Genomic DNA, 27,238 nt, shown 5'->3' with positions numbered 1-27,238 from the left:
TGCACACTCATGGAAGGAGTGTTGAGACTCTGGGCAAGCTGTCATTGCCCTCTGGCTTTGTAATACAGATATGATGTTGATGCTTCTCTGGTAACTATGAATTGTGATTTGAATCAGACAAGGTCTGTCTGTTGATATTTGTAATTTCTGTTTCTATTTGTCTTGAAGTTCAGGAGGTTGATCTTTTCCCCCTGAACTAAGTGAATGATATATGTATGTTTGATTAAACTGAGATTGTTAACCCCTTAAAGTTGCTTTCCTTAGAAAATCAGATCAAAGAACCTGTGTTGGCAGCTTTCTGTATGCTGGTTGTTGGTGGGTCTTACACCCCTGCATACAGCAGCTGCTAGCAGATTGTTGCTACAACTGATGAGGGCACAGTCTCTGGGAACCCCTTGAACCCTTGAACTCTCCTTGTATATTCCCACTCTACCTGGCCTTGGCCTGAGGCCATAACCATTAAGCCCAAATGCCTACCTTGCCCAGTCCTCTATTGTCCAGCTGTTTCCCACCCTTAATCTTGTCTCCCCAATGACCTCCCGCCCTTAATCCTATTTCCCATCCTTAAACCTGATCAAAATATCTATACCCTAGCTACCCCAGCCCTTTATGGGTTGTCATTTCCATATAGCCTTCAGCTATTTCCCCCACACGGGAGTCTGACCTGATCCCAGTCCTTTCAGGATCCTCCTTAGACTCCTCCTTAAGTCCTTCACTAGACCCCTCCTCTGGCCACCCCAGACCACCCCTCAATCCCTCCCACAACCTTTGTGTATATAATCTCCATCTTGCCTCCATGAAGGGGTCAGATCCAATCTAGCTCAGGTTGGTCTGGCCCGCTTTCCTTACAGGCGTCGCAAGGGGTGGGATGTCTTGGGGGCAGGCCTATGTGGCTAACTCTTAATAAATTTTATCTTTTCCCTTGGCTGAGAAAGCTTGAGTCGAATTCTTTCGGCAGGACCCGGTGTTTCGGTACTTTGGGGTGTCGAGCACCTCTCACCCCAAACCCTCATCACAACCAGAGAAAAAATGTCCAATGTAGAGCTGAAGTCAGCTGTCTACCCACAGAAGTTACTTACGTTAGAGACTGAGGTTGGTAAACCATGTACTATCTAGCATAGGGGAAGGCTGAGAACTTTGAGATGTAGCCCCCAAGGAACTCACCATTAAAAGGGAGGGAGTCAGAAATCATAGGGGAAACTAGCAGTGGAAGGAGACTAAAATTATCAGTGATCTCAGGAAGAAGAAAACTCATCTGAAATACCTGGAAATAAGGAGATAAACTAATGTGGAAGATAGTAATAATTGAAGGGAATATAGGATCAAGTAAAAATGTTCAGGGATCTCTGAATAAATATTGAAAGACAAAGTAAAATCAGTCAGTACTTGCTAAGGGAAAGGATCCTGGCAATTCACAGGACAATAGGATGTTCCTAAAAGATAAATAAGAATTTTGAAAGCAGGATTTATCTTCTTCACAACAGAACTGATTATCAAAATATTAAAAAAATAATCTCCCATGGTAAATCTTACCAAAGGGGAAAAGAGAGAAAATAATGGATTTGGAATGAGAATATATATAAGTGAATGACAATCTGGAAGAAGAAGAAAAGCAAAAATCAATAACAGTAAAAAAAATTGTGATCTGTATACAAATAAACATTGATCACAAAGAAAACATATAGAGACAACTTAAAGGTAATAAAACTAGAGAAAATGACAAGTCAAAAATATTGAATGCCACAGTGCAAAATATTTATGTGTGTATAGATATAGATAGATAGATAGATAGATAGATAGATAGAAAAGAAAATTTCCAAGAACTTCTGAAAACAGAAAACAAAGTGTCAATCAAAAGAATCCATAGATTACCTTCAGGAAAAGCTTTATTGTCTTGATTTTAGAATAAAAACACAGAGGGCTAGAAAAGGTGATATAGTTCCTCCAGGTTGCACAGTACATAAGGATCATTGCTGTGACTCAAGGTCAAGTCTTCTGTCTCTACCTTTCGGAGGTTTTTCCACTATGCCATACTGCTGGAGCTGAAAGTCAATTCAGACTATTCTTATGCTAGCTATTAAAACAGATATATTTATGTTGACATCAAAGCTGGTAATATCTATCTACTATCTATCTATCTATCTACATATATATTTGCATTGGTATTAATGTAACTATAGAGACTAAGATAAAATCACATAAAATATCTAACACTGAGATATACATATTGATATATATGCAATGTAAAGTATATAGGCATTCATACTTAAAATATCAATATAAACATAAACATGTGTGTATACACACATATATGTATACATATGTTTACACAATGCATAAATGCATATACATACATATTTATTTATTCCAATATGGATATTATCTTGGTAAATCAGTAAGAAGATGTAGGTTCAAATATCAACTCTGATATATACTAGCTATGTGTCTCTGGTGAGTATCTTAATATTTCTTGTCCTAGAGCAGTTCCAGAAGCTAAAAACTCCCCAACCTCTCTTATCAATTTTGATAAAGGAGATTGGGTTTTTTTTTTTTGCTTCATTTTGTTTTCCAGGGAATTCATAGATAGGTTTCAACTTCAACATTCTCCTCCTACACACACTTATACATACACACAAAAATGCAAATTTTTAAACAGTAGAACATATTCCTCTCTGATCCTATTTCCTACATTTCCTTCTCTATTTTCTATACTAATAACATTCCTAAATGAAATACATAGAAAATCTAAAATATAATATTAGCTACTAATTTAGGTATACTTTTACAACTTGTGAATGTTGATAAGATGGAGAAATCATCTGACATTTTCACCTATAGTAGCATAGTGCAGTAAAAAGACCTCTGCATAAAGAAATTAGAAGTTCTATATTCAAGTCCCAGCTCTGAATGACTTACCATGAGTCATATAAAGTTCCTGAGCCTCAGTTTCTTCATAAACCAAATAGAAATAATTATGCTACTGTACATCTACCTACTTCACAAGGGTTAGAAAACTCTACTACTGCAGTGTTATGTGATTTCTTCAATTTGGTTTCAATCCACCAACACCTTCCCACTTTCAGAAAGAATGACTACTTAATTTTGAGAGATTTACTTAATAAATAGTAACCACTAAGCTGATGCTTCCAATGAGAAATGACCCTAGGGCCTGGACCACCTGTGTTCAGGATTGCTAACTACAGCTCCCAGTGTATCCATAATTGCTACTTCATCACTTGCCTGTCACCACAGGACTGTGAGATAGGCATAATGGCTGTTTATGGGCCAAAGACCTATGGTGCATCTCAACTACTCATTGCTGAGGGAGCCACATTGATTAGTGATAGGGATATGATCCTAGAGAGATGGGCTAAACACTTCCATAGTGTTCTCAAGGGACCATCATCAATCAATGCTGAGTCTACTGACTGTTTACCTCAGGTTGAAGACAATCCCTCCCTAGCTGAAGCTCCAACTGAAGAAAAGGTTTTGAATGTCCTTAGGCTCCTTTCATGTGGCAAAGCACCTGGTGCTGATTCCATTCCAGCTGAGATTTACAAGGTAGGAGATCCACTGCTCATACAAAAGCTGACTGAAATTTTCCAGGTTATATGGCAAGAGGAGATTATCCCCCAAGAGTTCAAGGATGTCTCCATTGTCCAACTCTATAAAGGTAAAGACTGTCCTGTGACAATCACAGGGGAGTCTCTTTCTTAGTCATTACTGGCAAGATTCTTGCCAGAGTCCTCCTTAATAGGCTAATCCTTCACGTGGAAGATGGTCATTTACCTGAGAGCCAGTGTGACTTCAGAAAGGGCTGAGGAACAGTCTACATGGTATTTGCTGCCCAACAACTCCAGAAGAAATGCCAGGAGCAGAACAAAGGTCTGTACACAACATTTGCAGATCTGACCAAGGTCCTTGATACTGTTAGTCATGAGGACTTATGGAAAATTATGTCAAAATTTGGTTGCCTGGAGAAGTTCATCAGCATCGTATGTCAATTTCATGACAGCATGTTTGCTTGGGTTCTAGATTATGGACAATCCTTTCGTTGCTTCCCAGTCCCCAATGGAGTGAAATAAGGCTGTGTGCTTGCTCCCATGCTTTTAGATTGATGTTTTCAGCCATGTTGTCAAATGCTTTCAACGAGGACAAACACGGCATCAAGGTCAGCTACCACACTGATGGTCAATTTTTCAACCTGAAAAGGCTACAAGCTAAGCCCAAAGTGGAGGGTGTGTTAGTGCATGATTTTCTGTTTGAGGATGATTGTGCACTCAGTGCAGCCTCTGAAGCTGAGATGCAACAAAATATGGATCAATTCTCTAGCTTGTGCTAATTTTGGCCTAACAATTAACACCAAGAAAACACAGATGCTCCATCAGCCACCACCACACCATCCATACGTGGAACCATTGGTTACAGCAAAAGGAGAAGTTTTGAATGCTGTGGATAAGTTCACTTACCTTGGTAGTGCACTTTCCAGGGATATACACATTGATAATGAGGCTGACTCATGCATTGCCAGAGCTAGCTAAGGTTTTGGGAGGCTCCAAAGGAAAATATGGGAGAGAAGAGATATTATACTCATTGTTATATGCCTGTGAAACCTGGACAGTCTACCAGTGTCATGGCAGGAAACTGAATCACTTCCATTTGAATTGTCTTAGGAAGATTCTGAAGAGATCACCTGACAGGATAAGGCAGAGTGAGCTCCTTACTCAAACTAAACTGCCAAGCATTCAGGCTCTGCTTCAGAGAGCTGCAACTCTGATGGGCAGGCCACATTGTTTGAATGCAAAATATAAGCTTGCCAAAAAGATTATTTTATGGAGAACTCACAAAGAGCAAACCTTCACATGGTGGTCAGAAGAAGTGATACAAGGACACTCTCAAGGACTCTCTCAAGAACTTTGGAATTGATTGTGTGACATGGGAGACATTGGCATAGGACTGGGCAGTATGGCGTGACCACATCAGAGAAGGTGCTGTGCTTCATGAGCAAAGCAGAATTTTAACAGCTGAAAGGAAACACAGGATGTGCAAATTTAGAATATCCACCCCAAATGTTCACTTGGACTATTTGTGCCTGACCTGAGGCACAGCATTCTGAGCTCATGTTGGTCTGATCAGCCACAGTCAGATACATTGGAACTTTACTCTAGCATAGTGATATCATTTTGGTCCTCTTTGAGAATGAAGGACAACAACCAATCAACCAACCAACCAACCACTAAATATGAATGATACTCTCTTCAATTGCAGTTACTAATGGGCAGAAGTCATTAGAGAGAATAAGAGAAATCTGTATAACCCACAAAATACATAATTAATCCAGAGAGAGAGAGAGAGGGAAGGAGGGAGAGAGAGAGAGAGTTTCACAGTGAAAAGTGGTCTTTCAGGTGCAGCTTCAGCCTTTGCTTATCTTTATGGTTCGTTTCTTCAAAACTTCCTAGCAGTGCTAGATCTATTAAACCCAGATGTTCAAGTGCTGTTGTAAGTGATCTGTCTGAGAATATCTCAAAGAATGTAGAGATTATAACATTTATAGCAACATTGTCCATAATGTTGAAGCAATAAAAGTCTATTTGTACATTTTATGGTATTTTTTCCTAGTCTTCACTTAGTTCCCACTTTCCATTCAGCTCTCTTAAAAAGAGGTGACAGCTCTGTATATCCACCCAGAAAATAGGGCCAAGAAATAAAGACTGCCTGTGCCTATGGAGAAAAATGAGCTACATGGAGCTGAAAAAGATCTTTTTGCTTTATTTTTCCATATTACTTTGTGAAACCATAATATAGGCAAAGTATTGTATGATTAATGAAAAATGGAAGTCTGTTTGACTATTTATTTGTTTGCTGCCTTAGGTTTGCCAGTTTATTTACTACAATTTCCAGTGGACTGCGTATTGTTTAATATATGTAGTGCCTAGTGTCCTACTTTGTTTAATAAATCAGACTAAAATACTATATTACTGTTAATGAGACAATTTTTAAATGGTCAAAGCAGTATAATCCAGTTTTCTAGTGTGAGAGTGAAATAAGAACACCCCACATGCACATTCACTTCAGATATACATAGGTCATCTATCTGGTTAAAGTCAGTGCGACGTCCAAGTAAAAAGAAAGTAAACATTGGAAGGTTTTCTTTAACCAAATTTTTTTTCTCCCCTTATCCCAGAGGCAATGGTATAGCAGGAACAAAATCATTTGCATTTTCAGCTATCATATAACATATACTGGCAGAGTAACATAGGAGACATATGTTTCATCAACACATGTCACTGAAATCCACCAGCATTAAATGCTACTGCAACAAAATTTTATTTTACCGAGTGTAGAAATGTGATGAATCACATTTATTGTTTCTGAGGATACTTCAAAATATTTTGGCTATGATAAGAAGCCCTCATAATCCCGGGCCTACTTTTCTTGGTGTAGAAGTGTCAACTAAAGTATGTTCTATTCATTTCCTAATTGATAATACACATCAATCGTTTGGTCTGTGAAATCTTGGTATGATACATATTTTATATAACATATTTTATCTAGTCTTTGCCAATCTAAATGTGGAATTCCAATTTAGCTGTCCCAGTTCTTTTATGAAGTAAGAGTGCTTATTACTGAAAGGGATATCCTGATGATAGCTTCCACAAAAGGATGTCTCCTTATAGTATGGGACAGTCAGTATTTTTCACACACAAGCAAAGGGTCTCCAGCCATCTTTTTAGATTATCTGTTTTTTTATATCCAGATTGTGTCTCTTTTTTAAAAAATATGGATTATAAGCATGTGTATATATATGTACACATCATATATATCACCATCATAGCTAGCATTTATATAGTACTTTGTTTCAATATGCACTTTACATATCTTAAGTAAGATTGTAGCAAGCAATTGTATAAGACTCTTAAGCTACTAAAGTTTCCTTTTTCTATTGGTATGAGGAGGTATTAGTCAAGCACTGTAAGCATTAGCTCAGATCAGCAGTAGAAGTAACCTTTCAACACAAAGCCACATTCAACAAGGCACTTTGATGGATAGTTCCAAGATATAAAAAAAAAGGAAAAGGAATTAAAAGGCAATGAAGTCTATGGCTCCAGAGGTCTGAATGGACCTGGTAAAAAGCACACACACACATATATACATATATGCATTTGTGTAGACATGTGTGCATTTGTATAATACCTGTACATATTATAATTTACTATTTGTTTTAACAATCCGGCTAGCAGCTTCTGTGGGGGTATAAGATTCACCCACAGCCAGCACCCAAAAAGCTGCCAACAGCACAGGTTCTTCTGATCTGCTTAAGCAAAGGAAGCAAGGTGAAGGGGGGTTGACAAGTTTACTTTTAATTCAGCATTCAAATATTATTCAGTTAGTTCAGGGGAAAAAGCCAGCATGCTGAACTTCAAAACAAAATGCAAACAAATTACAAACATCAATAGACTTTGTCTGATTCAAATCCTAACACAGTTACCGGAGTTTAACAAAGTTTCAGCATCCGGGTTTACAAGCTGGAGGGCTCCTTAGCTACAGCTGCCCGGAGTCTCCTCATCAACACCATCTCCAGAGCCCCACACAAATGGCTCTGTCCTCCCTTCTTATAGGGCTTCAGACATCAAACATCATCTGAATCACCAGAGCTCAGGCTCTGGCGATTGGTTCTTGAGCTGGCCCCTCCCCTTAGGACCCTGGGATGTTCACATCCACATGGATTACGTTAACACCTTAATGGGGTTTGGGCCTGGGGCCTAGCACCTAGTAAAGCTCACTGAGATAAATTGAGTCACTCAAAGAAAACAAAGGCCATTCTGGTTACACTATCCTGGGATTTTAAGTGATTTCATATGCTTCTCATAGACATTATTCGTGTTGGTGGGAGAATGTAATTAAGTTTCATGGGTGGAATGTTATCACATATCGTATATTTGTCTTGCATTTTCAATCCAATGTTTTGGTTAAGTCTTAGTATTGACTCTGATTTATAAATGGGAAATAACTAGTTGGAGCTAATGAGCTGTAGTGTTGTTGGAAATAGTCACAGCCAGAGATAGGACTCCCACAGTTAAGAAATACCTATATCCCTATCCTCTGGGGAAACACCCTGATCAGCTGAAGTGGACACAGGTGGCACAAGTGAGCCAAGCCCTGCCTAGGGAAGGAAAGAACCTGCAGAGATTTGGAGTCAGTGCTACAACAGGACCACGTGGATCACAAACCATTTGTCTTAGATTGTCTTTCTGACACGCTACTCAATTACTTGCTGCTTCTCTTATTCCATGCTTCTAATCTGTTTCTTTGCTCAGATGGACTTAATTCCTGATAGCAACTATAGCATCCATCACTTCTAGAGCATATTGACTGTGAGTGTTGTGGGAGTGATCAATTGAATTAATTCCACCAACATCCCACCCTTACTATTGCATATCTGCTATCTGATAACTAGACCACATAATTTCATAGAGGCTCCCCACTATGATTTTTTTTCTTCTACAATAGTAACTCAGATATATCAATAAACCAATCTATCAACCAATATTCATTTAGCAGTTAAAATGAAACAGGCACTATTCCAGGTGCTGTGGATACAATTTTTTTAAATGCCCCTGTTCTCACGTAACCTATATTTGATTATAAAAGCATATATGATATAGAGATTTGTCTGTGATATGAACATATCTATATAGATATAGCACTATAAATATATACCATATTATATGAATAATTTTATTATGATACAACATATGATATACATATAATATGGTGTTACATACACATACATATGTATATGTTTATATCTATTATCTATCTATCCAATTCAAGATAAGAGATTAAAGGGGGAGGACACACAATCTTTCAACAAGCTTGGGCAGATCCTACAAAGCTGGAAAGGATTAAAATATAGTCCTTCACAGGATGTCTTATATTCTAAAAATTGGCCTAGATAAATATAGCATCTAATAATGCCTGAAGGGTTTACAATTTGCATGAATGACAAGCATGCTCACACTGAGGCAATCATGGAACCTTGAAGTATTGAATTAACTTTCATCACCCTACTGTCAATCAGTTATGAAATAAGTTCTGAGGAAATAATTACTGTGTCTCAAGTAGGAACAATAGGTGGAGGTTAAAAAGAGGCAGATTTAGAGTTGATTTAAGGAGAAAAAAAATTCCTAACATGCAGAGAGATCCAAAAATGGAATGAATGAGCTGCTTTGGGAAGTAGTTGGCTCTCCCATTACTTATGAATTTAGAGTCAAGGGCTTGGGTTTATATGCCACTTTCTTTGTAATTCTGAAAAAGTTGTCTAACTTCTCCAAATTATTTAACCTTTCTCAGAATTAATTCCTTCATCTGTAAAATGGGCAGAATAATAGCACCTAGCTCATAGATTTGCTGGGAAAATCAGTAAGTCAGTCAATCAAATAGTCAAATGCTGTATGCCATGCTCTGGGCTAAGTTCCGGGGATACAAAATGGCCAAAAAAAATCCTTTTTCTCAAGGTTAACACATATAAAAGTGCTTTGCAAAAGCTAAAAAAGTACAAATGCTAGCTAACAAAAAATCCTATGGCGTTCCTATATATCCTCACCAAAAAAGACATACTCCAGAAAATAATAAAATATAGCTCTCAATTATTTAATTATTTATAAATTATAAAGTGTTTTCTAGTTTGGGTAAGATCTTATTCCTGTGCAATTTGCCTTCTACTGATTTAAAAGAATGGTATGGGGGAAAGATATATGGATAGGTCTTTAACTAGTATGGCCTGGAGGGAGCCTAAGAAAAGAGGAAGAGCCTGAAAGTATACCATTATGATACCTGGGATTCAACAAGGCCTGGGGATATTTTGCTCTCATCTCGCAATTTGGCAATAGAAGAGATACCTGGAGGCTCATCGATTTCTTGCCTGGTAAATTCTGAGGAATAGGTGAAAGAGAGTCCAAATCCTTTATGCAAACTGTCCCCCCATCTTACCTTCACCCACCCTCCACAACATATCCTTCCGCCAGGTAGGCAACAGTAATTAAAGACAGAACTTGTGAGGGAGCCTTCTGATGAGGAGATTTCAAGATTGATTTTGTAAGTGCCTTCTGTGTTTAAGGTCTAATAGTTACTTGTTCAAGTCTCCCTTTTTCATTTTTTCTTCCTTTTAAAAACAAATTTCCAAGATATTATGGATTCTGTGCTTACCAGTGGCATAAACTGGTAAGATATTGTGTAAAGTTGAGGTGGCTCATGTTAAGTATAGCGTTACTCAAGTTTCCTGCCAGGATATGACTTGACAAAGGAGGTGAGAAATCTGAGGTGTACCTCAGTAGATATTGCCACAAAACTCTTTACTGCAAGGGTATCTATATACATTACCTTAATCTGCTCTTCACAACCATTCAGTACAAAGCTAGTGTGATACTGTGCACTCATTCTGCAAATGAGGACATAGTGCCTCCAACTGGTCAAAACCATGGTTCTAACATATGTGCTTACTGAGCAAACCAAAAGTCACCTAGCCAGTAAGTAGTAAAGGCAAGACTTGATCTTCAGTTCTTTGAGTCGCAATCTCATGCCCTTTCACTAAGCTAGACTCCATCCAAAGGGGCCTACAGAGCTCTTTATCTTTTTAGGTGTTTGGATCTCAAGAGAACCAAAACAGTGTGTACACCATTAGTATAGGATAGACCAATGAGTCTCGTAATGTGGCCCAGGGACCCCTGGGAATCCCAAGGATCATTTCAGAGGCTCCATTGAAGTGAAAACTATTTTTATAATAGTACTAAGATGATTTAATTTCTAATATAGTAAATAAAGATAAGTACAACCCACAAACAAAAGTTTTTTGGCGTCCTTGGTGATTTTATTTTGATGATCAAGTATGATAGACTTCATTCTTCTCAGCAGTACAATGATCCAAGACAATTCCAAAAGACTCATTATGGAAAATGCATCCACATCCAGAGAAAGACTTATGGAGTCTGAATGCCAATAGTACTATGCCATGTTGACTTTTATATTTCTTCCTTTTGTCTCTTCTTTCACAACCTGACTAATATGAAAACATATTTCACAGCACGGCACATGTATAAATCATATCAGATTGCTTGCCATTTTGCGGAGGGGGTGAGGAGGGAGGGAGAGAGAAAAATTTGGAACTCAAAACCTTGTAAAAATGAATGTTGAAAACTGCCTTTCCACGTATTTGGAAAAGTACTTCCTGCCCCACCCCTCCAAAAAGAAGTGATTGTGATCCCCTGCAGTTTTTTGAGTGTGAAAGAAATAACATGGCCAGACTGCCTGACTGGAGAATTCACCGGAAGATGGAGAATCTTGCAGCTTGGAAACCACTGAAAAGCCTTTGGAAATAATGCAGGGGAAAGGTGATGGAGGTATGCCTGCGCACTTGTTCTCTCTCCCCTGCACAACTCAGAAAGCCCCTAATATTCCCTCCAGTTACAAATCTGATTACCCAGCTTTGTATCCTTGTTGTTTTCTTTTAGTTAATTGGTTTTATTTCATTAACTGTTTTTCATACATAAAAATCTGCCTGTAGTTTCTTGTTGTTTATGTTACCTTTTGAAGAGGACCAATAACATCAGGGGGGTGAGGTGTTGACTTGCAAATGAATTGTATTTAATGAGACAAGGATGTGCAAAGTCCTCAGTCTCACTCTCTCATACAGAGTCAGTAGAGTAGAGTGACAAGACAGAGGTCAGGACCACTGGCAAAGGCTCAGATGTAGTGGGAGACCCTGGCATTTTTAAGCTAGGGTCTTTTCCAGTTGTTACTTTGTCTGAGGCAACACCCATTCAACCATTAAAGGCTAGCTAAGAATAGAGGCAAAATACGGCCTAGTGTGACTTCCCAAAAGAATCAGTCTGGGAGGAGAAGACCCTTAAAATTGCTGGCCAGAACAAAAACAATTGCTATTCACACTCACTCTGAGCCATTAAAACCCAAAAAATGAGCAAGTGAGGCTTGGGCTGGGACCTATTATTGGTCAATCCTTGAGAACCACAGTGATTTAGTTTTTTTTTTTTAATTTATTTAATATTTTTAGTTTTCAGCTTTGATTTTCACAAGACATTGAATTACAAATTTTCTCCCCATTTCTATCCTCGCCCCCTCCAATATAGCATATGTTCTGATTGCCCCGTTCCCCAGTCAGCCCTCCCTTCTGTCACCCCACTCCCCCCCATCCCCTTTTCCCTTACTTTCTTGTAGGACAAGATAAATTTCTATGCCCCATTGCCTGTATATCTTATTTCCCAGTTGCATGCAAAAAAAAATTTTTTAACATCTGCTTTAAAACTTTGAGTTCCAAATTCTCTCCCCTCTTCCCTCCCCACCAAACCTCCCCAAGAAGGCAAGCAATTCAACATAGGTCACACATGTATCATCATGCAAAACCCTTCCACAATACTAATGTTGTGAAAGACTAACTACATTTTGCTCCTTCCTATCCTACCCCAATTTGTTCAACTTTCTCATTTGACCCTGTCCTTTTCAGAAAGTATTTGCTTTTGAATACCTCCTCCATCTATCTGTCCTCCCTTCTATTTTCCCCCCTTTTTTACCCTCTTCCTCCTTCTTTCCTGTGGGGTAAGATACCAAATTGAGTGTGTATGTTATTCCCTCCTCAGGTCAAATCCAATGAGAGCAAGATTCACTCATACACTCTCACCTGCCCCCTCTTCCCTTCCTATTCCTCTCTCATCCCTTAATTATATTTTATTTTTTTAGATATCATCCCTTCATATTCAACTCACCCTGCGCCCTCTGTTTATATATATATATATATATATATATATATATATATATATATATATACATATATATATATATATGTACATATGTATGTATGTATATTCCCTTCAACTACCCCAATACTGAGGTCTCATGAATTATACACCTAATCTTTCCATGTAGGAATGTAAACAAGACAGTTCAACTTTAGTAAGTCCCTTATGATTTCTCTTTCTTGTTTACCTTTTCATGCTTCTCTTGATTCTTGTGTTTGAAAGTCAAATTTCCTATTCAGGTCTTGTCTTTTCACTGAGAAAGCTTGAAAGTCCTCTATTTATTGAAAATCCATATTTGGCCTTGGAGCAGGATACTCAGTTTTGCTGGGTAGGTGATTCTTGGTTTTAATCCAAGCTCCATTGACCTCTGGAATATCATATTCCAAGCCCTTCGATCCCTCAATGTAGAAGCCGCTAGATCTTGTGTTATCCTGATTGCATTTAAACAATATTCAAATGGTTTCTTTCTGGCTGCTTGCAGTATTTTCTCTTTGATCTGGGAGCTCTGGAATTTGGCAACAATGTTCCTAGGAGTTTTCTTTTTGGGATATTTTTCAGGAGGTGATCAGTGAATTCTTTCAATTTCTATTTTACCCTCTGGCTCTAGAATATCAGGGCAGTTCTCCCTGATAATTTATTGAAAGATGATATCTAGGCTCTTTTTTTGATCATGGCTTTCAGGTAGTCCAATAATTTTTAAATTATCTCTATTTTCTAGGTCAGTGGTTTTTCCAACGAGATATTTCACATTTTCTTCCATTTTTTTCATTCCTTTGGTTCTGTTTTATAATATCCTGATTTCTCATAAAGTCACTAGCTTCTACTTGCTCCAATCTAATTTTTAAGGTAGTATTTTCTTCAGTGGTGCTTTGGACCTCCTTTTCCATTTGGCTAATTCTGCCTTTCAAGGCATTCTCATTGGCTTTTTGGAGCTCTTTTGTCATTTGAGTTAGTCTATTTTTAAGGTGTTATTTTCTTCAGTACTTTTTTGGGTCTCCTTTAGCCAGTCATTGACTTGTTTTTCATGGTTTTCCCGCATCACTCTCATTTGTCTTCCCAATTTTTCCTCTACTTCTCTAACTTGCTTTTCCAAATCCTTTTTGAGTTCTTCCATGGCCTGAGACCAGTTCATGTTTTTCTTAGAGGCTTTTGATGTAGGCTCTTTGATTTTTTTGACTTCTTGTGGATGTATGTTTTGATCTTCTTTGTCAGCAAAGAAAGATTCCAAAAGATTCCAAATTCTAAGTCTGAATCTGAGTATGTTTTTGCTGCCTGGCCATGTTCCCAGCCAAACACTTAACCCTTGAGTTTTTTTGTCGGGGTATGACTGCTTGCAGAGTATAGAGTACTTTGTCCCAGGCTTGAGGGGTTGCACTGTTGTTTTCAGAGCTTTTTCTAAACAGCAAGCTCTGCCACACCAGCACTCCTCCTTCCCCAAGAACCGCCAACCTGGACCGCGATTCAGATCTGAGCAGGCTCTGCACTCCTGCTCTAATCCTCCGTTTAATTCCTCCCACCAGGTGGGTCTGGAGCCAGAAGCAACTGCAGCTGTAGTTCTGTACCTGCACCACCCCCTGCTGCCCCCGGGGTGGTGGCAGAACCTCAAACTCCTTACATTCTGTCCCTGCAGCTTTTCCCACTAACCTTCTCTGTTGTCTTTGGTGTTTGTGGGTTGAGAAGTCTGGTAAGTGCCATAGCTCACTGATTCAGGGAACTAGGGCTTGTTCCACCCAGCTTCCAGTCTGGTTGATCCAGGTGCAGCCCATGCTAGGCTCTGCTCCGCTCTGCTTCCAGCTCCGTGCAATAGACCTTACTCAGCGACCATCTAGGCTGCCCTGGCTTAGAGCCCTGCTTCCCTCTGCTATTTTGTGGGTTCTGAAGTTCTAGAATTTGTTCAGAGCCATTTTTATATGTGTTTGGAGGGTCCTGGGGGAGAGCTTTAGGTCAGTCCCTGCTTTCCAGCCGCCATCTTGGCTCTGCCCCCCTTGGTGATTTTTAAGAGTATAAAAGGGTCCTGAGACCAAAATGTTTGAAAACCACTGAAGACAAACAGATTACATTGGTGTAGTACAGAAATTCATGAATGGGTAGCAAGGTTTTCAGGATAAATGTATTAAAGAGTAGTAATAAGTCACATATATAAGAGTATAATAATAACAAGAGATAGTGAGGAATAGTGAGTAAAAAATTAGCCTTGGAGTCACAAAAATCTGGGTTTAGATCCTTTCTCTGTTACATACTGGTTGTGTGACCCTGGATAAATCACTTACTTACTCAGTGCTAAAGGCAACCCTCCAGACTGTAAATGGCAGAGCAAGTGTCAATCTGCATTGATAGAATAAATTTCTTCACAGGCATGGGAAGAAAAAAGTAACTATATCTCACTTTTATATAGGGCTTTAAAGTTTTTGAAGCACTTTTCTCACAATAATCCTGTCACGTGGGTGATGCAATGTTTCCCTTAGTTTACAGAGGAAGAAATAGAGGCTCAGACTTGTCCATAGCTAGGAAAGATTGGAGCTGCCTGGGACTCAAATCTAGGTCTTTTAACTGAATCCAGGTTCTTAGCAAAATAGCTTTTGGCCTTAGAAATAAATATATCAGGAGCTGGTAATGATCATATCATTGACCCAGAGTTTAGGAGGTAGAGTTCTGGTGTTCCCAGATGGGATGAAGAACAAAGAAGGGAAGTTGTCAATTTCAACTCATCAATATAAGAAAGAATTCTTAGAGGAAATGAGATTTCAGCAACTGCAATTTAATGGTTCCAGAATGGCCATTTTTGGCATTTGGCATTTATTAAGGAACCTTCATGAACAATTTTTTTTTTCATGAGGGCTAAAGAATTACCAAGTTCTATTCACTTATTTGTTCTTCACTCATTTTTGTGACTGTAGTCTGCAAAGCTTTTTGATTGTACACTCCTATGAGTTAAAATGTTTAAAAATAAAATAAATATTTATTAAAATATTTATATTGTATTGTCTAATTGTTCATAAATTACATGCATGTGCTAATAATGTGAGTTTTAAGGTGCAAAATTTTTTTTTTAAAGAGAGGAATAAAATCATACATGATCCAAGAGTCAAAATGAGTCACTGGAATTTATCAAGTAGGAGAACGACATGGTAGCTGTATGAAGAAGAGATTGGGATTGGAGAAGGGAGAGGCTTGAGGCAGGGAGGCTAATTAATAGGTTTCTGAAATTGTCTATATGAGAGGTTGATGCCTGAAATTGGATTCTGGCTGTGTGAATGATGTGAGCAATGTGAAAGTTTATTACTATTTAGGAACTAATTGAAATATAGGGTAAGGGAAAATGAGGAGGGGGAAGATGACACCAAGGTTGTGATAGCCTGGGTGACTGGAACACTGGTGGTGCCTTGACAAGAATAGGGAGAGGGAGTAATGGTAGCACCAATGTGATACCCACAGTGACTATGGCTGCTATGAATATTCTGGCATAGTTCTGAATTGCAAAACATAGCAGACTGTCTTCATTGAAGGCGAAACCAAGACATTTATTCAAACATGTGAAAGCCAAATCCGTAATAGCAACAAAGAAATCTACACTACTTTACCAATGCAGGGGGCATCACCATCCCCAAACCTGCCCTCCATTAGGGCCTTTGCACAAACCAAGCTCCCTTAGGCAAAAATGCCCCTGTCTCACCCATGCTTGCTGCTCTGTTCTCTGACTGCCTCCTCTCTCTCCATGCTGCAAATCCCAGCTCTGACTGCTCCCTCTCACTTCCTCTCAGCTCTGCTCCACCCTTCCTGCTCCACCCCTTCCTGCACCACCCCTCGGCAAGCTCCTTCCACTACAGGCTCATGTGACTCAGGCTTCCATGTGACTCAGGCAGGTGACATGGGCCTATTAATGCATGGGAAGATATTCTAATTGTATTAACATTACAGTTATGTAATGCTATCTATAATACAGATCATAATCCATCCATCCATGTTCTTCCTGTGTGACTTACCCTGTCCCTACATAAAATGAAAAGAAGACAGGAGTATTTTTACTCAGTGATTACTAAGTAGAGGCCACTCATGATATAGGGCCAGGTCATGGAGGGGGCGTTTTCCTTGCCTGGACACTCTAAAAGGTTTATGGTAGACTCATAAAGGGGTAGAGTTGGGAGCAGAGGGAAATGGCAGAGAGGAGGAATGTGGGGGTCAAAGTGGATGTGTTGGAGGCAAGCCTCCAGATGGGTGATAAATGCAAGGATGGGATGTGTCCTGTCTTACCAGCTTCCAAGTGATTTGTTGCAAACCGCCTGAGGTCAGTTCCCTGTTCACCTAATCCAGGGGCCCGAGCCCCAACTTTAGAAACCGCTACTCCACACTATTTTAAAAATTTGATGTGTCTTGAAATCTGCAGGTTTTAAATTCCTGAAGGTTCCATTCATTCTTTTAAATTCTTGACAAAAACTAGAAAATAGAACTTTTGAATATAGGCATAATGTACATATAAGTATTTATTTTTCTGATGATTTTCTACTGTAGTAGAAAGAGCCAAGATTTGGATTTAAATCCTGGCTTTGCTTATTACATGTATATAACCACGGGCAAATTACTTAAGGTCACCAAACTACAGTTTCCTCATTTCCAAGATGGAAGTAATACTTGTATTAACCACCTCACAAGGTTATTAGCAGGAAAGCACTTTCTAGATTTTAAAATATTTTAAGAATATAAATATTTTCTTATTTTTACACTAAGTATTCAAATAGAAAATTATCTTCTTTTATTATAATATAGCTGGCAAATTGCTGCTGCTGCTGCTATCTTTGTATGATAAGTCAATAAAAGTCTCAATTTCTTTCAGTTACAACTTAAGGACACCTCTGTGTATTTGATAAATAATTCATTCAAAATAGCAGTCTTTTATCACAGTGTTTACTTGTGTATCTTCATATTAGCATGTATGTGAACTGTTCAATTATTTTCAGAAATTGTATTTTTGCAGCCTATTATGTTTCTTTCAACCTGAATAGCATTAAGAATCCAAGTCAGACATATAATGATGCTCATCCAAATATAGAAACTCCAAATACATTTATTTATTCTCAAGGTCAGAATTCAATTATATCCCATTCTATGTGGCCTTACTGAATTCATGGATTTTTTTCCCCAGAGAAGTATGAAATACAGTTGATCACCTATCACCCTTCGATATTGAATCACACACACACACACACACACACACACACACACACACACACACACACAAACACACACAAACAATAGAGGAATTGAGAAATTTTCTACCAAACTACAAATTTGATTCTGGTCAGATACAGAAAATCTGGCATGCCTTTGACTTTTCTTTTACAAATTTACTTTCAATTCATGAAACGAAGCAAGCATTTTCATAGTAAAATAAAATAAAAAATGATTGAACATGAAACTGCAAATCTACCATGCACAACTTTCTATTCTTTTTAAATATGTTTGTGTGTGCATAAAATTATTCTATACATACCTCTATTTATCAGTTCTTTCTCTGGATGCAGATAGCCTCTTTATTCACATGTCCTTTATTTTTAATTTGTGTATTAATAATAGTCAAAATGATTTAGTTGTTCAATATGATTCTTAAAATAATATTGCTATTATTGTAAGCAATGTCCTCTTGGTTCTACTCACTTTGCTCTTTTATAGTTAGCATTTTAAGGTTTTCAGAACCTTATATATTATATATATGTTAATGTGATCTCATTTGATCCTCATAACAACTATATGAGATAGATGCTATTACTATCCTCATTTCACAGACAAGAGGAGACCTAGGCTAAATGATGTTAAGTGACATGCTTAGTATCACACAGTTAGCAAATATCTGAGAACAGATTTGAGCTCATCTTCCTGACTTCAGGTCCAATACTCTCTCTCACTCTATTATAGTATAACTGGCTGCCATCTATTATGAGTATTCATTTACAAGTTGGGAAAACTTCTAGAGTTCATCCACCAACACAAATTCCTATGATTCTTTAAAAAGTGGCATCAGAGATGATTTAAGGCAAATTGGAAAGTAGACAAAGTTCCTCTTTGGAAACCAGTCTTTCCATTTTCTTCCCTTGATAGTAGCTCTCTGGTGTTTCATCTTCTTATGATCTGTTTCTCCTAAGCCACCATTAACATCATGTGAAGATGTGAAGTTGAAGGAAATGGAGATTTTTAACCTGGAGAAGAGAAGAGTTGAAGAAAGTAAGGCATGATAGATGTCTTCAAATATTTTAAATGACTGTTATACAGAAAATGGTTTGTTCAGTTGACATGAGAGGAGAGAACTAGGAGGAACATATGAAGGTTGCAAAGTAACCACATTTATGTTTGATACATAGGACAACTTCTGAACAACTAGAGCTGTCCAAAAGTGGAATGAGTTGCCTTGAGGGATGGTAGGTTTCCAGGCCCTAGAGAAATTCAACCACATGCTTTCCTAGTGAACTCTCTAAGGCTATAAATTATAGAACAGTGTTTAATTTATATTAGCATAGTTTACCTACAGTGAAATCACAGGTCTTAACCAAAATAAAAATGGGAGAAACAAAGAAGACTACATGATATCCCTTACTGTTGACTTCATACCCCCTAAGTCTTGCTGACTCTATCCAGAAGCTTCTTGATAACCTTATAGATTAGCATAATATGATGCCAATTTAAAGTAGATGAACATCTATGCCTATGAGTGAGAAAACTTTTCTTCATTTCTTCTTAGTCAATACCATTCAATACTCTTATTCAATACCATTCTTTCATCATGCCTATGAAAGGAGAAAGGATTATTCCTCAACTAAGGGATTATTTATTATTTTATAGAGACTTGATAGTATAGCTGTCCAATTGAACAATATTTCTACATGTTTTATAAAATTGCAATCAGAGAGACTGATCATTGCGTCTTTCAGTGTCCTTTATACAAAGATCCATGTGAAAAATTCTTACTTCAGCTTCATTCCAGAGAATAAACAGGTCCACAGATGAATTTCTGTGCTTCTATTGCCAGCACATGAAAATCAAACTACCTTACATATTTCCCTTTTTGCATTAGCTGCCCAATAACTTAAAGCAAAAGGTATCCATAAGTGTTTTCTTCTAGTATAGTGCCTGGCATATAGTAGGCACTAAATAAATGCCAGTTGACTGACTACTTAGCACTGGAAAACATATGCTCTTACTCCCTCATAAAAATCATTCTTTGCTTCCCCTTTGAATGTCAGGTCAAGTTAGAATTTAATTGCCCTTCTTAAAAGGCTAGCTTAAAAATTACAGGATAAAAAAGAGACACATGGAATCCTTAAAATAAATTATAATGATCAAAATACAGTGAAGTCAGATTTCCTCGGTGTCAGAATAGCTAAGAATTTAACATTGCTTTGTGAAAGGAGTCATCATGCAATGACAAGCCTATTGTTACTTCAACTATAGTGTGAGGGGAAAAAAGACACTGTAACTCTGATTTTGTAACTGGCTTATAAAGAGACCCCTGTATTTGCACATGTGTTTGTGTGTAACATTACATCATAGAACTTTGTTAGAGTAGCTATAGAATGAATTCTAGTTAAAATTTCCCCAAGAATCTTACATCAATTCAACAAATTTTTATGAAGTGACTACAATGTGCAAGCTGGAGTACTTGTCATACTCTCTACATTTTTTTTTAAATTTTCTCACCTCAGTGCTGATACTTTTCATTCTTACCCTATACTTGGCATACCCTATACCTTCCCTACCGACTCCACCTCTACTGCTGAAATTCCACCCATCCTTCATAATCAAGTTCAAATCAGAAGACCTTATTGAAATATCCCCTGATCTACTCAGTTGGATAAGATTTTTGCTTCCTTTTTGCTTCCTGAATACCTTCCATGGTATTCAGACCTGTAATTTCATCATGGTGAAAATGACTTTCACAAACATAGAATAACAGTTTATACACTAATAGATTTAGAGGTCAAAGGGCCCTTAAAGGTCATCTATTCCAATTCCATTATAGCTATAATTAATAACTCTCAGAGAGTTACCTAGAGTCACTTAGACTTTATGGAACTTACCCATCATGATAAGGCCAATATGTGTCACAGACAACAGATCATTCTACTTAAAAGCTGATCCTCTATGAACTATACCATGCTGATATTTCGTAAACCTCATATCTTTTGTATTCATCTTGAGTACTTATGTTTTATTTCATATTGTAGTTATTTTATAATTATTAACCACATAAGATTAATAATAGATTCATGGGTAAGGTAAATGTGTCATTACTTTTTTTTTTAATTTCCCAAAGTATTTTGCACAGTGTTCTATACATAGTGGGTATCTAATAATTGTTTCTGGTATTTTCAGGACAAGTCTTCAAACTCTGCTAGCATATAAAAGGAAGAATGAACTTATTTTGCTGGACTGCAGAGGAAACAAATGGGAAATAATGGTTATAGACAGACGAATTTGTCCTCATATAAAACATGTATATGATTGGGGTAATTGGAAAAAGAATCAAAATCGAACCATGGGATGTGTCCATGTTTTTTTTTTTTATTTTCACTTAATGTTTATTTTATTCTATGTGTTATAAAGAATTTTACAATCCATACTCCCTTTAGTGCATGTAGATAGATAGATAGATAGATAGATAGATAGATAGATAGATAATACACTCTATGGTTGAGTTTTGAATTAAAGGCATTAAAAATGTCAGGTTTCCTTTACATCTTTGTGATGAAATAAAAAATAATGGGCATTTGGTTTGAAGATACAGTTGAAGAATTTCAAAAATCCTATCCTGTCCTTTAAGCTACTTATAAAAAGCTTATATAAGTTCTCATGTCATAAATTCATTTCTTGGTCTGTTGGTTATTTCCTGTTAGTTTAGTCTGCAGACAAGACGTAATTCAATCATTAAAAAGAAATCAACATCTATGCCACCACACAAACCCCAAACTCCAAAACTACTTTATTTCTTGGCATGCACAGAATGATGTTTTGGGATCATTCTTCCATGTAGACCCAGAAGTAGAAAGAAGAAATAAGGGTAATTTGTGACTATTCTTCTACAGAGCCATTTTATATTAAAGTAAAAGCAAAATATGGCTGTACATTTTGGCCAACAAATGAGTTCTCTACATGTAAAAAAGAGAACACAAACAAGAACAAAAATCACAAAATTCATTTGCAAATATTAGTGAACAATCAATAAAACATGATAATATACAAAATGCAGAGTAATTATTTTGTTTATTCTTTGGGTTTTTTATTTTCAATTTTTCTTATCTTGCCTTTAATTTTCAAAGTCTTATCTTCAGTGCTATTTTGAGGTTATGTGTCGTTATTAGGCATTCAATTGTATACACAGTCTTCACAGTTTTTAGCATGAACTATGAAGGAATATAAATTTTCTTCTGAAATAATTACAAATCATAAATCCTGGTATATTATATTATCATTATTATTCTCTATAATTATTTCTTATTTCTATGATTTGTGCTTTGATCCATTCAGTATTTGGGATGTGGTTTCCAAGTCTTTATTTAGGGTTACAACTTCTGTTACTATTTCTTTGATTGGTTAGAAGTTTTATTGTACTAAGATAATACAGGTTGCATTTATGATTCTGCCTTTCTACAACTGTTTCTTGACAAGTTATACCCCAGGACAGGATCAATTTTCACAAAACCTAGAGTTTCAGTGCCCTTTGTATTCTTTTCGCTTACTCTTTCCCCTCTCTTTCCAGGTGATATTTTTATACAATTTCTGAGGAATGTGATATTTAGGAGTCTTTAGTTTGTATTTTTCAAAGATGGCTATTCATTTTCAGATTATTTGATCAAGCTCTGATATGTGGGTCTTTTGGTTTGGTTAATAGCAATTTAATGTCTTCTTCCAGCTCTCCAAAAGGTTTTCTTTTTTATTTCACTATTCTTTGTTCTTTCATCCCTTTGTTTGGAGCTTTGCCCAAGTCATTCTGAAACTTAGAGACCGTGGTACTTTATTAACAATTGCTCACCATCTTTATTAAGTTGTAGCTATTTCCCATTCATCTTTATCTTCATACAAAAATCTTAATTCTATCTTTATGAATGCCATATCTTTCTTGATGTCTTTTAATGGATTTCAGAACCATTCTGGATATTCTTTCAGTAGGTTGATTCTTCTGGGATTCTAATTTTTGTTGCCTGTTCTGTGGTGATTTCTCTTATTTTTTTATTCCATAATGTACATTCATTGTATTGATTGCCCTTGGGCTGAACTCCAAGCTCCTGGGTTCCTGGTCCTCCAGCAGGAGCCCGCTGCTCCTGGATTCTGCCCAATTCCTGATGCTGGCAGCTCCTGGCTCTTGCTCTCACCTTTCCAAAGTTCTCACTCAGGCAGTCCCCCATTTCAACTGAGTCAGTATGTCGGCAGCCATCTTCTTGTTATCTCACCAACTGCTCCTACCAAGTCTGTGTGAAGGCCGTTATCCACTTTTTCTCTTGCTTCATCAACTTCTTCTACAGAGTCTGTACAAAGGCCATTCTCTGCTTTTGCTTTCAAGTCTGTAAGAAGGCAGTTCTCTGCTCCTGTTTTAAGGCTCCACATACAATACAATCTCAGGACATTCACCCTTCCAGCACAGTCAGGAGCTAGGCTAATCCACTCAAGCCCTGGCTCTGGCCATCCCCACCTCCCAGAAACTTCTTCTTGTTTTCTGCTGTGGCCTATCTCCTCCTGAGTGCTAGTGGGGTAGGGATGAGGGAGAGGTTATGTCTCAGGGACTCTGCTCTGGGCTCCCAGAAAACCACTCTCATCACTGCTACTTGCCTGTTTTCCTCCAGGCCACTGCTGCTCCTGGGGCTCCACAGAACCATAGCTACCACAAGTATAAGGAGCAACTCAATACCTGGGAAACATTCAACCACTATCTCAGTACCCTAAAACTTCACATTTTCCTTTAATCTGAAGCTCCTGCTGACTATGCCATTTTTGTAACAACAATGTTGCTAGCAGCTGTTGTGGGGATGAAAGACCAACAACAAGAGCACACAGGAGGGCTGCTAGCACAGGTTCTTTGATATGCTTTTCTAAGGAAAGCAACTTTAAGGGGTTAAGAATCTTGCTTTAATCGAACATACATATATCATTCACTTAGTTCAGGGGGGAAAGCCAGCACCCTGAACTTCAGAGCAAATACAAACAGAAATTACAAACACACATTATACAAAGAGAGCAAACAAATACAAATCAACAGACAGATTTGTGTCTGATAAAATCACAATATACAGTTGCCAGAGAAGCACCAACATCTCATTTTTTTTTCAAAGTCTAGGGGACAAGCAGTTACCCAGAGTCTCATCTGGTCAAATCACAGGACACTCTTCCAGTGAGTGACAGCCCCAAACAAAATGCTAACCTCTGAGTTCATATGTCCTGTTCAGGGTCAAAGGGCATCACAACCATGCTACTCAAACCTATGTGAACTAGGCTTTCTTATTTCTTAAGCAAGTCATCAAAGAATCCTGATTTAATCAAAAAACAAAGGCCAGACTCATCAAAGGCACTTGATTACCTAGTGCTCCAAAAGAGAAAACAGTACAAAAGTGCCACCCTAATTACTCTTACAATTAAGTTTTCTTTCATGCTTACTAATTTATTTTTCAGTATATTTGTTTGTTTTCTTATGAGTTTTTTTTTTTTGTCTAAAGGTTTTTTTTTACTTCTTTTTCATGGCTATTCTTTTATTTTGTTCAGGGTGTTTATTGCTGTTTTAAAATGACACAGATGTGCTGGACTCAGTCACTATCATTAGCTCCATCATCTTGCTAGAACTTCCTAACAATTACAGTTATTATACAATAAAATAGGCTGCTTCTTTAGGTGTCTTCAATCAAGGGCTGAATAATCATATTAGAAATAATAACAATAATAATTCATGTTAACATGGGTTGCATTATATGGTCTTTGATTTTAAGAATCAGCAACTTTGTGATGAAATTTTAGAGGGCTTGGTAGTGCTTATTTATGATCAGTTAGCCTGGGTAGAAATTACCACCATCTGTCTGATCTGCAACTATTGTACTATTTGATAATGGTCAACACAAAGGAAATGTCTCTAACATTCTCCCACCTTCCAGGAGCTTAATATATGATGGAAGAATGACTATGTAGCTCAAGGAGTCCTGTATCTGAGCCACTTTGGGACATGCAAACATTGAGTAACACTCACGCTTACATCAGTCTACTAATGAGCAACAGAAAGAAAGTAGCAGTCATCCCTAATCTCTGGTGACATCAGGTCAAACAATCACCGCAGTTAAACTAAATGCCTACTTGTTCCATAAAATCAAACTTTTAGGAACACTAATTCTAATTAGCTTGATTTCTTCATTGACCAGATCAGAGACTGTGGCTTTAAAGGAGTTTCAGAGAAATAAACAGAACAAGGTCCTTATTCAAACTTCCACTTCTTCCAGTGATCCTTGGTACTATTTTTCAAGAAAAAATACCAAGGACATTTACTGGCACCAACTGGTGACTTTATTTTCCATACACAATTCTGGGTTGCAGTTCCATGGTAAAGGGGAGCACTTGTGATCATTCACAAAGGAGCAGGGGACCTGGTCACAGTTCCAGGGCCAAGAGGAGCACCAGCACTTGTGGCTACAGGGGAGCAGTTGCCCTTCTTGGGTAAAGACTTGAACACAGACCAGCAGAGTAGTGATCATGCTTTTTCCTAGATACCTAGGAAACACTGAAAACTTTCAGACCCCCAGAACTAGATCTTAAAACAGCAGCATGAAAAAAGATGACAACCCAGAAACATAGGACAGCATCTACCCACCCCCTAAATATAAAGTTCAGTCAACAAATAGGCTAAAAAATGTACAAACAACAAAAAAGAACTTGATCATTAAAAGTGACTATGGTGGCAGGGAAGACCAAGACACAAATTCAGGAGAAGACAACAATGTGAAAACAGCTAGAAAGAAAGCTTCAAAGAAAAGTGCTATGACACAAACTCAACAAGAATTTCTAGAAGAGCTGAAGAAAAAGAAAGGAGTGGTAGCAGAAAAGGGAGGAAAAGAAATGAAAGTGATGCAAGAAAATTGAGAAAATAAAATTAATGGCTTGGTAAAAGAGGCACACACACAAAAATATGAAAGAAAATAACAGCTTAAAATACAGAACTGGCTTAATGGTAAAAGAGGTACAAAACCTCACTGAAGAAAAGATCTCCTTAAAAAATAGATCAAATGGAAAGGGAGGCAACAAAAGTTCACTGAAGAAAATAATTCCTTAAAAATTAGAATTGGGCAAGTGGAAGCTAACATCTTAAGGAGATATTAAGCAAGAAATCCAAAGAATTAAAAATGTGAATTATCAGAAAAACAACTGACCTGGAAAATAGATTGAGGAGAGATAATTTAAGAATTATTGGAAAATTATTGGACTACTTGAAAACTATCATCAAAAAAACAAAAAGAACCTTGACATCATACTTCAAGGAATTGTAAAGGAAGACAGTTCTAATAACTTATATCCAATATATAGAATAGAAATTAGGAGAATTCACCAGTCACTTCCTGAAAGAGATCCCCAAATTAAAACTCCTTGGAATACTATAACCAAATTCCAGAGCTTTCAGGTCAAAGAAAAAATATTGCAATTCAAACATCATGGAGTCACAGTCTGGAACATATAAGATATAGAAGCTTCCTCACTAAAGGAGTGGAGGGCTTGAAACATGTTATTACAAAAGGCAAAGAGGTAGGATTACAACCAAGATTAACCTACCAGCAAGACTGAGTAAAATCTTTCAGGGGAAAAAATAGATATTTAATGAGATAGAGTGTGAAAACAGGATAGAAGGAAATACAAACAATAACTGTGATTGTGAATAGGATGAACTCACTCATGAGATGGAAGTGGATAGTTGAATACATTAGAAATCGGAAACCAACAATATGTTCCTAAGAGACGCACATTTGAAACAGTAAGACACACACACATACACACACACACACACACACACACACACACACACACACACACACACAAAGTAAGGGGCTGAAACAGACTCTATTATGCTTCAGCTGAAGTAAAAATAGTCAGGAGCAGCAATGATGATCTCATTCAAAGCAAAAGCAAAAATAGACCTAATTAAAAGAGGTAACCAGAGAAACTATGTTTTGTTACAAGGTACCATGGACAAGGAAGTGGTATAAAAAATTATAGTAAGTATCTCAGATAATAGCCTCATTTCTAGAATATGTAGGAAATGGAGTCAATTTTTAAAAAAAAATAAGAGCCATTCCTCAATTGATAAAAGCAAATGAACAGTTTTCAGAAGAAATCAAAGCTATCTATAGCAATAAGAAAAAAATGTTCTAAATTAGAACTGATTAGAGAAAGATAAATTGAAACAACTCTGAGACACC

Source organism: Trichosurus vulpecula, chromosome 2, assembly GCF_011100635.1.
Source record: "Trichosurus vulpecula isolate mTriVul1 chromosome 2, mTriVul1.pri, whole genome shotgun sequence".
Classification (NCBI taxonomy): Eukaryota; Metazoa; Chordata; class Mammalia; order Diprotodontia; family Phalangeridae; genus Trichosurus; species Trichosurus vulpecula.
This window is presented reverse-complemented; position numbering follows the sequence as displayed.